Raw genomic sequence first — 15,378 nt, forward strand, 5'->3', positions numbered from 1 at the left:
TCGCTGTAGTTTTAAAGCCTGTCCTGGAACTAGCTCTGTAGACCAGGCTGGTCTCGAACTCAGAGATCTGCCTGCCTCTGCCTCCTGAGTTCTGGGATTAAAGGCCAGTGAGAAGTACATTGTTTTTGAAACTATGTAAATGGTTAGTAAGGAGCTGGAAAGATACACAGTGTGATTAGTTATCAGACAAAAACTTAAACTCAGTGTCACAATGAGATACCGCTTCATCCACACTAGCAAGGCTTCTGAAAAAGATATTCAGGCTCAGCAGATAAAAGTACTGACCAGTTTGATTTCCAAGACCAAGTGGCAGCTCATAACCAGCTGTAACTCCAGTCCCACGGCATCTGACTTCCTCTTCCGGCCTCAATGGGCACCAGGCATGCACATGGTGCACACATATGAAGGCAAAACATACATGCACATAATAAAATTCAGTTAAAAATGGACAGTAAAGTGCTGTAACTCCAGTCCCAGGTGCTCTGATGCCCTCTTCTGGCCTCCTGGGCACCAGGTAGGTACTTGGTTTGTGCACATGCGTGCAAACACAATGCCTATACACATTAAATAAATAATTTTTAAAATATGGATGACTGAGCCAGGCAGTGGTGGCACACACCTTTAATGCCAGTACTCGGGAGGCAGAGGTAGGTGGATCTCTGAGTTGGAGGCCAGCTTGCTCTACAGAGTGAGTTCCAGGACAGCCAGGATTACAAAGAGAAACCCTGTCTTGAAAAACAAACAAACAAACAAACAAACAAACAAACTACACACACACACACACACACACACACACACGGATGACTGGAAGTGGGACTCAATGATAGAGGTAAACATAGAATTACCATGTGGCCCAACAAGTTCGGTCCTATGTATGTATTTCAGAGCTACTTTGTTGTTTTGAAATGGGGCCTCACACTGTAGCCCCGACTGGCCCATGATTTGCAGGGGCCTCACACTGTAGCCCCGACTGGCCCACGATTTGCAGGGGCATCACACTGTAGCCCTGACTGGCCCAGGATTTGCAATCATCTTCCTCCTGCGGCCTCTTGAGCACTGGGATTGCAGATGTCACACCCTGCACTTCAGAGATTTTTAAAGAAAGGAAATCGTTTCTACAAAACCTTGTATGAATGATCATAGCAGCACTTGTAAAGGCCAGGAAGAAGATAACCTAAATGTCTCCCAAGAAATGAAGAGAGAGTGGCTCCTACAGGAACCACCTTACCTGCCCCCGCTGAGATCTGCTGCTCTGCATCCAGCCTCTCCACCCAGCCAGCCCTCTCCCATCCCTCTCCAGGGTCTAACCCAGTGACTGGTGGAACTATGAAAGATCACACTGAGTGAGGTAGCCCGGTCCCAGAAAGATTAACGTCAGGTGTTCTCTCTCATCAGAGGCATCTGGCTCCAGATCTTCAGATGTAAATGCGGTTCATGTCCCTCATCAAGGAAACTTCTCCTCGCAGTGGATGCAGACCATTACAGAAAGCCACAGCTAATCAAAATGAAGAGTTAAAAAAAATAAGCCCAGTTCTAATGGATAAATCTACAAAATAACTTCTGTACCCAAGACTCGGGGAACATTGCAAGAGAGGGGGCAGAAGGACTGCAAGAGCCCGAGGATCGGGGAGGTGGCTGTGAGATTGTGTCTCTTGGGACTGTCAGAAGCGACACCCATAGTCTCACCAACATGGCTGCCCAAAGATGAGCTGAAAACTAAAACAATAACAGGCATGTCAAAGTGGACGGGGAAGACCAGGCCTCACCCTACACAGAGAGCCGCAGGCAGCTGAGGAAGGCTGAGGGTGGGAGACATGCTCCTGGGATGTCTGTCAATAACAGACGGTCAGCCCTGAAAACATACATGAGTGACACTGTACAGACTGATTAGGGTGTATGTAAGAATATATATAACGATTTATTACATATGTATATATCATATTCATTCCTAGTATGTATGATAATATATTAAGAATATAATGTATAAGTAATACATGTTATGTATTAGGAATATAATAAATATACAATATATTAGGAATGCATATGATATATTTCTCATTGTTTTGTGCATATATGTATATACACATATGTATATATATGTTCATAAGAGGCCATGAATTTGAAAGAGATCAAGGAGGAGTATATGGGAAAGTTTGAAGGGAAGAAAGAAAAAGGGGCTATGATATAATTATATTGCAATATCAAATAATAAAAAAGAATAGATAAAATGTAGCATATCCAGGCAAGCATGGAGGCTCACGCCTTTAATTCCAGTCCTTAGGAGACAGAGGCAGGCAGATCTCTGTGAGTTCAAGGCTAGCCTGGTCTACAGTGTGAGTTCCAGGTCAGCCAGGCCTACATAGTGAGACCGTGTCTGGGGAAAGGAGCAAACCCTATCTGTTAGAATCATACTCAGATACAGCCGTATGTGGAACTCGCAGACTTTATACTGAAATAATCTACACACAAGCTCCAAATCATATGGTTCTGTTTATTAGTCATCCCATGCTGGGCTAAAGTATAGAAACAGAAAGTAGATTGCCAGTTGCCAGAGGCCAGGGGAAGGAAACAGGGGCAGGGACTTGGCTGAGTGGAAAGATTCCCTTTGGAGGGGTGAAAAGACTCTGGAAATGAGCAAGTGACGATGGATCTGAGTTGCTCACTGCTGGCTGTGGCGGTGCAGGCCTATAATCCCAGCTCTTGGGAGGCTGGGGCCGGAGGGCTGCAAGTTACAGGCCAGTGTGTGTGTGTGTTTAGTACATGCTTGTACATGCTATGTTTGTGCTTATGCCTGTATTTGTATGTGTACATGGAAACCAGAAGTCGACCTCAGGAGCTGTCCACTCTGTTTATTTTTTCTTTTCTTTTCCTTTGTTTTATTTATTTATTTATTTATTAAGATTTCTGCCTCCTCCCCGCCACCGCCTCCCATTTCCCTTCCCCCTCCCCCAATCAAGTCCCCCTCCCTCGTCAGCCCGAAGAGCAATCAGGGTTCCCTGTATTTTTTCAAGTCAGGGTTTCACTATGAAGCCCTGGCTGTCCTGGAATTCACTATGTAGACCAGGCTAGCCTCAAACTTGCACAGACATGCCTGCCTCTGCCTCTCAAGTACTAGGATTAAAAACATACACCACTACTCCTGGCTACTCCACTTTGGTGGGTTTGTTTTGTTTTTATTTTGTTTTGTTTTTGAGACAAAGTCTCTCACTAGAACTAGAGGATTGCCAGTTTGGCTAAGCTAACTAACTGGTCAGTGAGCCTCAAGAGTTCTGTCTCCACCGCCCAGAGCTAGAATTACAGGTGCATCAAGTTTGTTATGTATGTTCTGGACCAAACTCAGGGCCTTATTTTTAGCATTCAGACATTTACACTGTCCTGCTCTCAGGACCTAGCAGGTCAAGTTGGCTGCAGTCACTAAATAGAGCACTCCCTATGCGCATGCGCTATACCCCCCTCTAAAAGGCCAGCCCTTCCCGCCCCTCCCAGGAACCTCTTCTCTCCCCTCACATGAACCCCTTCTCACTCCCATTACTAAGCCCATCCAGAAGCCCCATCAGGCCCTCGCCTCCAACCCTAGCACTACATCTCCCAGACTGAACTAAGCCATTCTCCCTCTATGTAACAAAAAAAGAGGGATATGCCCTTGGGGTCCCAGGCCCCCAACTGGGACCTTCCTTTTCATACCTGTCAAAAAATAGGCCTTACCACCCAGGGATGGGCACCCTGCATACACGCTTTATAGCTGCTAAGCTCCTCGTTCGTGAATCAAAGAAACTAAATTTTGGGTCACCCACCACTATTTTCTCCTCTCACAACCTGTCCTGTCTCTTAATTTATAAAGACTTACAAACTCTGCCTCTTGCCAGGTTCTCTCTCTCCAGGTGGCGCTAGTAGAAGATGCCACACTCACTTTCCAGTCTTGCCCACCCCTCAAATATCTCAGATTATTTCCCATCTCGCTCTTCCACTGACACCTTAGAGGCTACTGCCCCATCCCTCACACACACACACACACGAGGACGCATCGCCGCAGGCCACCTATACTTGCACAGATGGTTGCTCCTTTTCACAGGACAGGTCTGTGCCGTAGTGTCAGATACTGAGGTGGCCCAGCACAGGCCCTCCCTGCCCACACCACTAATCACCATGCCTTCCATGATACAACCACAATCACTAAACATTTACACAGACTCCAAATAGGCTTTTCATATCCTCCTGTCCCACGCTGCCACCTGGAAAGAGTGTGGATTGTTTACCGCAGAAGGTTATGGACCCCATAACCAACTCAGATCAAATCATGGCCATGATGAAAGCCTCCCCACAGCTATGAGGATGGTCCTCTGCCAGTCCCACCAGACGACAACTCCATCATCTCTAGGGGAGATAACTGAGCTGACAAGGCACCTAGAACAGCAGGCTTCCAAGGCCCAGACTCACCTCCCCCATCTCAGGGCATCCTTGCACTAAAACCCACGCCCTCAGTGTCACCCCTGACACTTGACAATTCCGCCCTATCTAAACCAGCTCTTTCACCTATGAGCCAAGCTTGTCACTTTGTAGAGGCCCAGCTGCAGCCCACCCCTGAAGACTTACAGTCTTACTTTTTTTTTTTTCTTTTTTTGAGACAGAGTTTCTCTGTAGCTTTGGAGCCTGTCCTGGAAGTAGCTCTTGTAGACCAGGCAGGCCTCGAAATCACAGAAATCTGCCTGCCTCTAGGCCTTATATTTCTTAGGGACTATTGCTGCCTCTTATAAAACCTGTCAAATGTCAGACCCCAACTCCAGATACCACAGCCTTCCTTCTCCTGCTCACCAGGTTAGAGGCTCTTTCCCAGGAATTGACTTTATCCACATGCCCACAGCCAGTGGAGTTAGGTACCTCCTGGTCTTGGTGGACATGCTCTCAGGGTAGGTGGAGGCTTTCCCCGATTGGGAATCCCCACCTCCCTCCAGTCAAACAAGTCCTGAATTCAGATCCTATAATTTCCCAAACCCTATCCAAAGTCCTCAGCATTCCTGGGCATTTTTGTATTCCATAACATCCCCAGTCATCAGAAAAGATAGAACAAACTAACCACTCCAGTCAAGTGGGGGCAGTGGCGCATGCCTTTAATCCTAGCACTTGGGAGGCAGAGGCTGAAGGACTTCTGTGAGTTCGAGGCCAGCCCGGTCTACATGAGCAGAACAGGCTCCAAAGCTACAGAGAAACCCTGTCTCAAAAAACAAAACAAGACAAAAAAAAAAATCCCACTCTTGTCAAACTATCACAGGAACTTCACCTTGATTGGGTAAAGCTCCTGCCTCTGGCTCTTCTCAGGCTCCGGGCTCCCCGCACTGGGCTCTCCCCACGCAATCTCTATCTTGCCTTTGGAGCTCATGCATGGACGGCCGGTTCTAAGGGCAAGTCTCTCACACAAACCCTCATCTCTCCCTGATCACATACCCACTTACTCTGTCATCTCTGTTCCCTCTGTGGAACTTTACTGACCACGGGCCGACTCCTGTCCATCAGGGATCAGGTCCTTCTCTCCCAACGTCTGTTCCTGCAGCTGCTAAGCTTGAGGGCCTCCCTCGCTGGGTTCACCTATCCCACCTCAAGCTTTGTACACATCAACCCCCAAGTTTCAGAGGACACCGAGATCGACCGCCTTGTCCCCACATCATCAACAGCAGTCAACACGTGACACTGGAGCAGCCGCAGCCACCAAGTAGAGGACTCCCTATGTGCGCATGCGCTATATCCCCTTCTAGAAGGCAAACCCTTCCCGGCCCCCCTTCCTTCTTCTCTTGCTCAGAGGCCGCCTCTGCACCCCTCCCCCCGTAAACCTCCCACAGGAGCTCTGTTCCATGGCGTGACTTTGTGGTACCCCTTGGCTCCCACCCGCCAAGGTCGCCTTCCTCTTGTTAAACTAAGACACTTATGGTTTCGATGTAGCTGCTTTACAAACTGAGCTGTCTCTTTACTCTCTAAAGTAATCTTTTTAAAGGTTGATATTTTGTTTGAGACAGGAGCTCATGTAGCCCAGGCTGGCCTTAAACTGGCTATATAGCTGAGGATGAATTTGAATTTCTGATCTTTCTGTCTCCACCTTGCAGGTGCCAGGATTACAGGTACACGGCACCACACCTGACCCAGAAGTACATTTAAAAAGATCAAATGTCATGGCATCGTGTTACATCTGCCTAAAATAATAAAGGAATCAGGAATAAACAGCCAAGACCTAGGGAAAACAAAAGTAAGTGAAATAGAACACTGGCCCCAGAACTTGTGTTTGCTCACAGGGAGCACCCCAAGGCCTCACAAAGACTGTATTTATTTTAGATAAAGCAGTCGAATAGTATGATTATCTGGAGTCTATGCCTGGGGTTTAGCCATTTCTTCCCTTCCTTTTCTAGTCTGTCTCTTTCCCAAGGATGGCCCAGCAGCCATTTTCTTGCTATTTGACCTCATTCCCCCAGGCATAGCTGGCTGGACCACAGACGGCAGCCAGTCTCAAGCCCAAGGAGGCTGAATCTCTCGCTTGGGTATTGGCCGCTCTTTGTTCTCCGCAGACAATTGGAACTGAGTTGACATAAGCACCACCCACTTAAGGACCTAGACAGGCTGCCTGCAGAGGCCAAAGTGAAACAGATTAGCCTAGGAGCAGAAGGCTGAGAATAGGGCTCCCCGGGCTCCTGCTGAGGTCCTGCTTCCTGGCCCTGCTCTTTTGGTTCACTTTTGTCCTGGAAAGAATATTTTTTTTTTCTAAACTTAAACAAGAAACTCTTCTAAAATTGGAATTGCCAAAACATGGTGCTGGCCATTGTGGCACACCTGTCTGCTCCCCGACACTTAGGTAGAGGCAGGGGGATCAGGAGTTCAGAGTCAGCCTCAGCTACAGATAAAGTTTGAGGCAATCTTGGGCTAAGGGAAACCTTGTCTCAAAAACAACAAAAGAAAAAGCATGGCTGTGGTGCTAGGATTCCACAGACTGAAAATGTCACCAGTGATGTGGGCGCCAGAACAAATGCTGGCTTAGCTGCAGAGAGTTAGAGAGAAGTGGGAGGCACAGCCCGAGGCAGCTAATACTGAGCGGTGGTAAATACGTTAGCAGTCCATAAAAAGAAACGAGTGTCTATAAAAAGCGGAGCCAAGAACTCCAAAGAGCTCATCAGTCTGGGACCATTTAGTCAAGAGGCCAGCAGTGGCACACCCAAGTGTGCCTTAGGGTGTCATTTGGTTACAGAGCACAAGACCAGCAATCACCACAGTGCCATTCCGTCACAAGGGCCTGTCAAATGAGACAGTAGCCTTTGTTCAGAAGCAGCTCTCGCAACACAATATCTAAATGTCTAGGCATTTAAAGACTTAATATTCACATAAAGCAAACACAAATCACAATCCCAGAGAACCTAGACAACAATGAGGACTCTACGAGAGACATACATGGATCTAATCTACATGGGAAGTAGAAAAAGACAAGATCTCCTGAGTAAATTGGGAGCATGGGAACCTTGGGAGAGGGTTGGAGGGGAGGGAAGAGGCAGGGAAGGGAGCAGAGAAAACGGTAGAGCTCAATAAAAATCAATTTTAAAAAGCCAAATAAACTAAAACCTCAAATAACAACAAAATGATGTAAGGTTCACTCACTCGGCACAAGATGTTAACATGTCACCCCTGTGTGGCACACTACCGGTGTGTAATGTAGGTGTGTATCTGTATACACGCTCAGGACATCCAAGCAAAGGGTAAGTGCCTAGCAAGGAGGGGGACTCTGTAGTTTCACTGTCTCCTCCCCCATGCACAAAACATGGCTCTTCTGTGGCCCTAGTCTTGGGGGCGTGAGTTGAAGGATACCCTAGGCTACTTAACAAGATCCCCATCTCAAAAAGACCACAAACAAAACAACTCAGATGTCTGTCTCTGGCTATAGATAACTGTGTGTCACTGCCCCTCAAACACTAATATCTCCTTAGTTGCTTTGAAGTAGATGAACATAACATTATCTACCAATACTCAGATAGGTATGTGTGCATATGTTTGATCTGCATTTCCATATGATTGATGACATCATAGGACAGACACAAGGAGCTTACTTGTCATGTGTACATTGTTACAATGTCTGTTCAGATCCTTTGTTCATTTTAAACCAGGTTGTCTTTTTGTGACGTGAGCGTTCCCTGTCTACTGTAGGCAGAAGTCTGTCATCAGAGTTCTCATCTGCCAGTGTCCTTGCTGTCTGGTGAGTGGGGAATTACAGGTGACTGGAAGGAGAAGACAAAGCTCCCACAGGGAATAGCCTAGGGACAAAGGCTTTAGACTCACCTTGAAAACTTAGTGGAATATTTGAATAATTAAAAAAAAAGGCAAAACAAGACTGTCGGAGGTGTGCCTCTGTCGTAGTTCATCTCCTTATAAAAACCCATTTAAAATATAGACTGTGTTATTCTTTCCAGTCCGTCCGTCATTGTTACCTGAATAAACAGCCTCCAGCCGCCCTGAACTCAACACACTGGGAACCCAGGCCTCTTTGGCTCTGAGCAGCAGTTTCTGTTTGCAAAGCACCATGGGAGTGATACCCAGTGTAGACGGAATTTTCTGTTCCACCAGCCCACTCCCGAATAATCATACAGAGACTTATATTAATTATGAATGTTCGGCTGCTAGCTTGAGCTTCTCTTGAGTTAGCCCATCTTTCTTATCTATGTTCTGCCATGTGATGGTAGTGGTACCTTTTCTCAATGCGGCAAGTTCACCTTGCTTCTCTCTGCATTGCCTCATAACTCCTGAGAAATCCACCCTCTTCTTCCCAGAGTCCTCTTAGTCTGGTTCAATCACCTAACCTTATCCTACCTAGCTATTGGTCTGTCAGCTTCTTTATTAAACCAATCACAGTGGCATATATTCACACAGTGTAAAGGAATAGTCCACACCCCAGAATCCCTCTTCACAGCTGAGTAAAAGCCCCTTTGCACTTGAGTTCTTATGTGAGTTCTTAGAATCCGAATTCAAGTCCTTTGCTCATGGCGAGTACTTTTACCAAACAAGATGCCCCTGAGCTCCTGTTTTGTTGGAGATAAAAATCTCACTCAGTAGCCCACACTGTCTTAAAAATCACCATGTAAGCCAGGATTGATGGCACATGCCTGTAATTGCAGTACTCTGGAGACAGAGGCAGGCTGGTCTCTGTGAGTTTGAGGATAGCCTGGTCTGCCTACATACAGAGTTCCAGGCCAGTCAGAGCTACATAACGAGACCCTGTTTCAAAAAATTTTTAAATAAAACAAGACCACTATGTAGGTCATGTTAACCTTGAATTCCAAACAGCCTCCCCGCTAGTCTTCTGACTGCTGGGATTTGGCAAAAGACAAGGTTTTTCAAATTCTTTTCTCCCCATAAGGGTATCACTGAAAATGCAGAGGTCACTCTGGTTTGTTTGTTTGTTTTTGTTGTTGTGTTGTTTTTCCGAGACAGGATTTCTCTGTGTAATAGTCCTAGCTGTCCTGGAACTAGCTCTGTAGACCAAGCTGGCCTCAAACTCACAGAGATCCGCCTGCCTCTGCCTCCTGAGTGCTGGGATTAAAGGTGTGCGCCACCACCACCCGTGTTAGAGGTCACTCTACATCTGAGTGTTTGCAGACCTCTCAAGTGTGTGGTGTGTGTGCGGTGTGAACTGTCTGAGATACATGAAGAGCAGGATGCTTAGTTCTGATGGCAGCGACACCTTCACGTTCTCATCCGTTGTTTCCCCTTTTCTGGTTTTTCCATCCGCTGAGTTCCATCCAGTGGGAAAGGGGAAGTGGGTGGCAGCAGTGGGTAGTGATTCTCTCTGGGTCAGTAGAGGGTGAAAGTGTCTCTTTTCCTTTTTTTTTTTTAAATTGACATTTATTGAGCTCTACATTTCTCTCTGCTCCCCTCCCTGCCTCTCCCTTCCGCCCTTCAACCCTCCCCCAAGGTTCCCATGCTCCCAATTTACTCAGGAGATCTTGTCTTTTTCTATTTCCCATGTAGATTAGATCTATGTAAGTCTCTCTTAGTGTCCATATTGTTGTCTAAGTTCTCTGGGATTGTGGTTTGTAGGCTGGTTTTCTTTGCTTTATGTTTAAAAACCACCTATGAGTGAGTACATGTGATAATTGTCTTTCTGTGTCTGGGTTACCTCACTCAAAATAATGTTGAAAGACTAAGAGGCACCTTAGCATTACTGCACCCCCCTTCCTGGGAACCAGGACCCTGGTAACCAACCACGCGTGCACGGGAGCTTTGAGTACTTTCCATCCCCATTGTAGTCTTTCTTCAATAGACCCGGACCCTGGAACTGGGGTGAGACGACCTGCAGGTGTTCCTCCTTGTAACCGCCATAACATTGATCAAGTAGAGTTAGCTGACCATTGTATGAACTAGTCAAAACAGTTGACAAATGATTTTTGGACTTTCCCTTTGATTCTGTACTACCCCCTCCCTAAATTTGTGGTTTTTTCCTTTAAAAGAGCTTGTAATGGACAAAGCAGGCGTCCTTCTCCTCTCGAGGCTGAGGGACCTCTGCTGTGGCAGAATAAAAATTCCTCTTGCTATTGCATCAACCGTGCTGTGAGTGTCTCTTGGGGCGACCCCCTCCTTGGTGGGGCTTTAGGGCCCAACAATGTTTTCTAGCTCCATCCATTTTCCTGCAAAATTCAAGCTGTCGTTATTTTTTTCTGCTGTGTAGTATTCCATTGTGTAAATGTACCACATTTTTCTTAACCATTCTTCAGTCTAGGGGCATTTAGGTTGTTTCCAGGTTCTGGATATGACAAAAAATGCTGTTATGAACATAGTTGAGCACACATCCTTGTGGCACGATTGAGCATCCTTTGGATATATATCCAAAGATGGTATTGCTGGGTCTTGAGGAAGGTTGTTTCATAATTTTCTGAGAAATCGCCACACTGATATCCAAAGGGGTTGTACCAGCTTGCATTCCTACCAGCAATGCAGAAGTGTTCCCTTTTCCCCACAACCTCTCCAGCATAAGTTGTCATCAGTGTTTTTGATCTTGGCCATTTTTACAAGTGTAAGATGGACTCTCAGAGTTGTTTTGATTTGCATTTCTCTGATGACTAGGGATGTTGAACATTTCCTTAAGTGTCTTCAGCCATTTTAGGATTCTCTGTTGAGAGTTCTCTGTTTAGGTTTGTACTCCATTTTTTAAATTGGATTTTGTTATCTTTTGGTGTCCAATTTCTTGAGATCTCTGTATATTTTGGCGATCAGACCTCTGTCTGATGTGGGGTTAGTGAAGATCTTTTCCCATTCTGTAGGCTGTCGTTTTGTCTTGTTGACCGTGTCCTTTACTTTACAGAAGCTTTTCAGTTTCAGGAGGTCCCATTTATTAATTGTTTCTTTCAGTGTCTGTGCTACTGGGGTTCTATTTAGGAAGTGGTTCCCTGTGCCAATGCATTCAAGTGTACTTCCCACTTTCTCTTCTGTAAGGCTCAGTGTGGCTGGCTTTATGTTGAGGTCTTTGATCCATTTGGACTTGAGTTGTGCATGGGAAAGTGCCTCTTTTCTGTCAAGAGGATTACTAGTTAGACTTGCTTATCTCCTCACGGCCCCTCCCGAGATCTCTCTGTCTCTTGTCTCTGAGAGCAGAACACAGTCAGCCTCAGCTTCCTTTTGACTCAGATTGCCAGTTGATTTTAAAGATTTTGTCCTCAGCTTCTGGAGGTCAAGTGGTCCCAGGTCTCTTTAGCATGAGCTCTGGCATCTAGCCTTACGGGGTCAGTGGTGGCACCACCACGTAAACAGCCAAAGCCCGAGTGTCGGTGATACAAGAGAGGCTTGCTGTCAGCATCTCACTGCTCACTTTGTCATTCTGACTGGGACTGGGACAGAACAAAAGAGCGCCAATACTTTATATGTGAGAATTCTGTTAGTAGTTGTGACCTTTAGATTTTCTATTGGTGAAATGGGATAAAGTGATCCTTGATCGGAAACTTTTTTTCAAAACAACTAGGACCTTTCAAACACTTGAATCAACAATCCAATGAACGGACTTAGGAGAACTTAGGTTCCAGATCCTGGCTTCTTAAACTGTGGGTCATCATTCTACAGGGATTGCAGAACTCAGTGGGGAGGGGGGTTGAAAAAAATGTCAACAGTAAAAGGTTTCTGAACACGCACCAACTCAAATTCAAAAGAAACCCATGGTGGATCCGCGCTGTCTCTAGCAGCTCTCAAGCGTGCTGTGTGGCACAGCATCACGGAAGCCCTGGTTCTAGGCATGCCCTTGCACCACATGGTACCCACGAACAGCTGCCTGAAACACCGCAGATGCCAGGTTCTTTTATGTCATAAACTGTAGTGTTTTTATTGTATATTCAAAATTCTGCTCTTATAGGAACAAACGGTCTGATAATGGGAAGCAAAGACAAGTGTTTTCCTACCATCCAGTCCTCAGAGTGTAAATATTGAAATAGTCTATCTACCCATTGTTTGAGCCAAGGTCTCCCTAGGTGTCTCAGGCTGGCCTTGAGGCTAAGGCCTCCAGCTTTAGCCTCTTCCTGAGTCCTGAGATGACCAGTGTGTACCAGCATGCTAAACCTCATTATCCTATGCAGAATCTTCATTCCCGTGAAGCAGCCCCCATCTTCCTGTCCCCTGGGTTCTGGCAGCCCCCAGTCTGCTTTCTCTTTGTTTCTATGGATTCACCTATTCTGTATTTTTCCTCCACACAGACCCATGGTATGTGACATAATGTGACATTTCGTGTTTGTGGTTTCTTTCAACACTGTGTTCTGAGATTCATCACAGTTCAGCATTAATCAATCCTCTGCCCTTTCCCTGGCTGTAGCTGCGTTGGGTGGGGCTACATCACACGTTCGTTCGTGGATTCGCCGATAGACATTGGCCTCTTTTCCCTGTGGGTCACTGTTGAAATAAGAGCGGCGGGGCTGCGTCCCCAACACCCCGGCCGCTTGGCTAGCTCATGCCCGAAATAACAACACACAAACTGTATTCATTTAACTGCTTGACCCATTTCTATCTAGCCTCTTCTAGGCTAATTCTCACATATTAATTTAGCCCATTTCTAATCATCTGTGTAAGCACCCCAAGGTGCGCTTACCGGGAAGATTCTAGCCTCCGTCTATCATGGTGTCTCTGCTCCAGAGAGCAGAGCTGTTCGGTCCCTCTGGAAGCAGAGCAGAGTCTGACCTCACTTCCTCTTCTGCCCAGAATTCTATTCTGTTTATTCCACCCACCTATGTTCTAAGCTATGAGGCCAAGCAGTTGGTTTATTATAATTAACCAATTACCTTCCTCCATCAGGTCACGCCGCTGTGAACACATCGGGAAGGGTCCCTTCAGTCTGCTTTCCGCTCACTTCAGTATCTGCCTAGACACACATTTACTGGATTATACGGTAATTCAGTGTTTAAAAGGTTCAGAAACCTCCTATTTCTCTGCTTTGCTTTTCTGACGTGATATGTGCAGTTGGCGCTCTCCTAGCCAGGCATTCGGAGTTCTCTGAGTGACTCCAAGCAATAATCAAGGTTTGGTAACAAAGAGCCATTGACAGGCCCTGATCCCTTGACCTTTCCCAGGATCCATGGTCTCTTCCAGCTGGACGGAGCTGCCAGAAACAAACAGAAACATCTCCTTTAGGAAGAGCTCGCTGTCTCTGGGACCAAGGAAACAAAAGTCCTTGCCTTTGTGGGCTTTTACTCCAGTGCCTAGATGCAGAGAGCGGACAATGCAGAGAAGTCAGATGCAGCCGGGGAAGTGCTCCGGTTCATAGCCGTGTTTGGAGCAGTCTTGATACTTTAAAGATCTTCTGTGATGTTGTTGTTTTTCCGTAGACACATCTCTATATTAATAATCTTTTTATATGACCAGCTTTTAGTTTTGTTTTCTCAAATTTTCATTTCACTGATTTCTACCCTAGTATTTCCCTTTTATTTCTTTTTTTAAAAATATTTATTTATTTATTTATTATGTATACAATATTCTGTTTGTGTGTATGTCTGCAGGCCAGAAGAGGGCAGCAGACCTCATTACAGATAGATGTTTGTGAGCCACCATGTGTTTGCTGGGAATTGAACTCAGGACCTTTGGAAGAGCAGGCAATGCTCTTAACCTCTGAGCCATCTCTCCAGGCCCTCCCTTTTATTTCTTATAGTTGGTTCTATTATTCTCCAGTGTGTTAAGTTGAATGTTTAACTTATTTTCCCCCCATCTTTCTAGTTCCCGGATGAATTATTTAGAGCTGTGGGCTTCTTTCTGTTTGAAGGATCTCTTTAGTTGTGTCTACCTGTTTTGACTTGTAGTGTTTTCATTATCTTTGACTCTATTTTTTTTTCCAGGAATCATTTAGCAATAACTTATAGAGGCCCCAACTATTTTTTGAAATATGTCTTTTGAAAATTTATTTTTAGTTTCATTGAAATGTACTTGAAGAACCTGTCCTGTGCTATATTGAACACTGTGATGTACATGGCCTGATGCGTGACAGCCTATTTTTATAAATGCTCCCTGTACGTCCTAGAAGAGAAAGTACATTCCTGGCAGGGTTCTGCATTCTCTGTGTATCTGCTATCTCGGAAGAAGCATGTTTGAGTCATTTATTCTGATAATCTTGCGTGTGTTTGTGTGTGTGTGTGGGGGGGGTGACATTTAGGCAAAGAGAACAGCAAGGATGAAGGTCGTGAGCAGGGATGAGCTTGCTGTGTTCCAGGAACAGAGAGAGAATGAACTGAGCACAGTGGGCTAGGAAGGAAGCGGTGGTGCTCAGGCTCTGAGGGGTCATCAGTGGCCAGAGCAGGTGGGGCCTTGGAAGCCACAGTGTGGACTTTCGCCAGCACAGCAGATTCTTGACAGTTTACCAGGTGCCGCGCTAAGCACCTTGTGTATGCTTAACGTCAAGCATAAATCAAATCCATTTTATACAACGGAGAGAACATTTTGAGATTAAAAGGGCCCAAGAGGTTCTGTTTGGTCCAGTCTCTTCCTTTTGCAAATAGGAAAACTAAGATGAATTCTAGACAGGTTTCTGTAGTTCAGAGCAGAGCTCTGGATGGATAGCCCCCCCCCCCCCGCCCGGTCTTTGGAGTTTTATGAGCTCCAGACCAGTCTGGGCCACATAGCAGGTTCTAGTCCAGCCTGGGTTAGATGGCAAGACCTTGTCTCTAAGGACAAAGAGAAGGTGTTCACAGTTTTCTCCAGATGCTATTGAAAGGAATCCGTCTCGTGAACGCCGTTGTAAAACAGAACCCACTTACCCAGCCAGGTATTTATTTTGTAAATGTAGGTTTTTGCAGATCCGAGTTAGTTCAAGTCAGTTTCCCAAAAAGGATTCCCCCTTCTTCTAAAATGCCCTGCTTGCTCTAATTTCACCCTTTCCTGCTTCATTTCTGCGGGCGG

This window comes from Alexandromys fortis, unplaced genomic scaffold (genome assembly GCF_014885135.2).
Source record: "Alexandromys fortis isolate MF-2015 unplaced genomic scaffold, M_Fortis_MF-2015_v1.1 scaffold_56, whole genome shotgun sequence".
Taxonomy (NCBI): domain Eukaryota; kingdom Metazoa; phylum Chordata; class Mammalia; order Rodentia; family Cricetidae; genus Alexandromys; species Alexandromys fortis.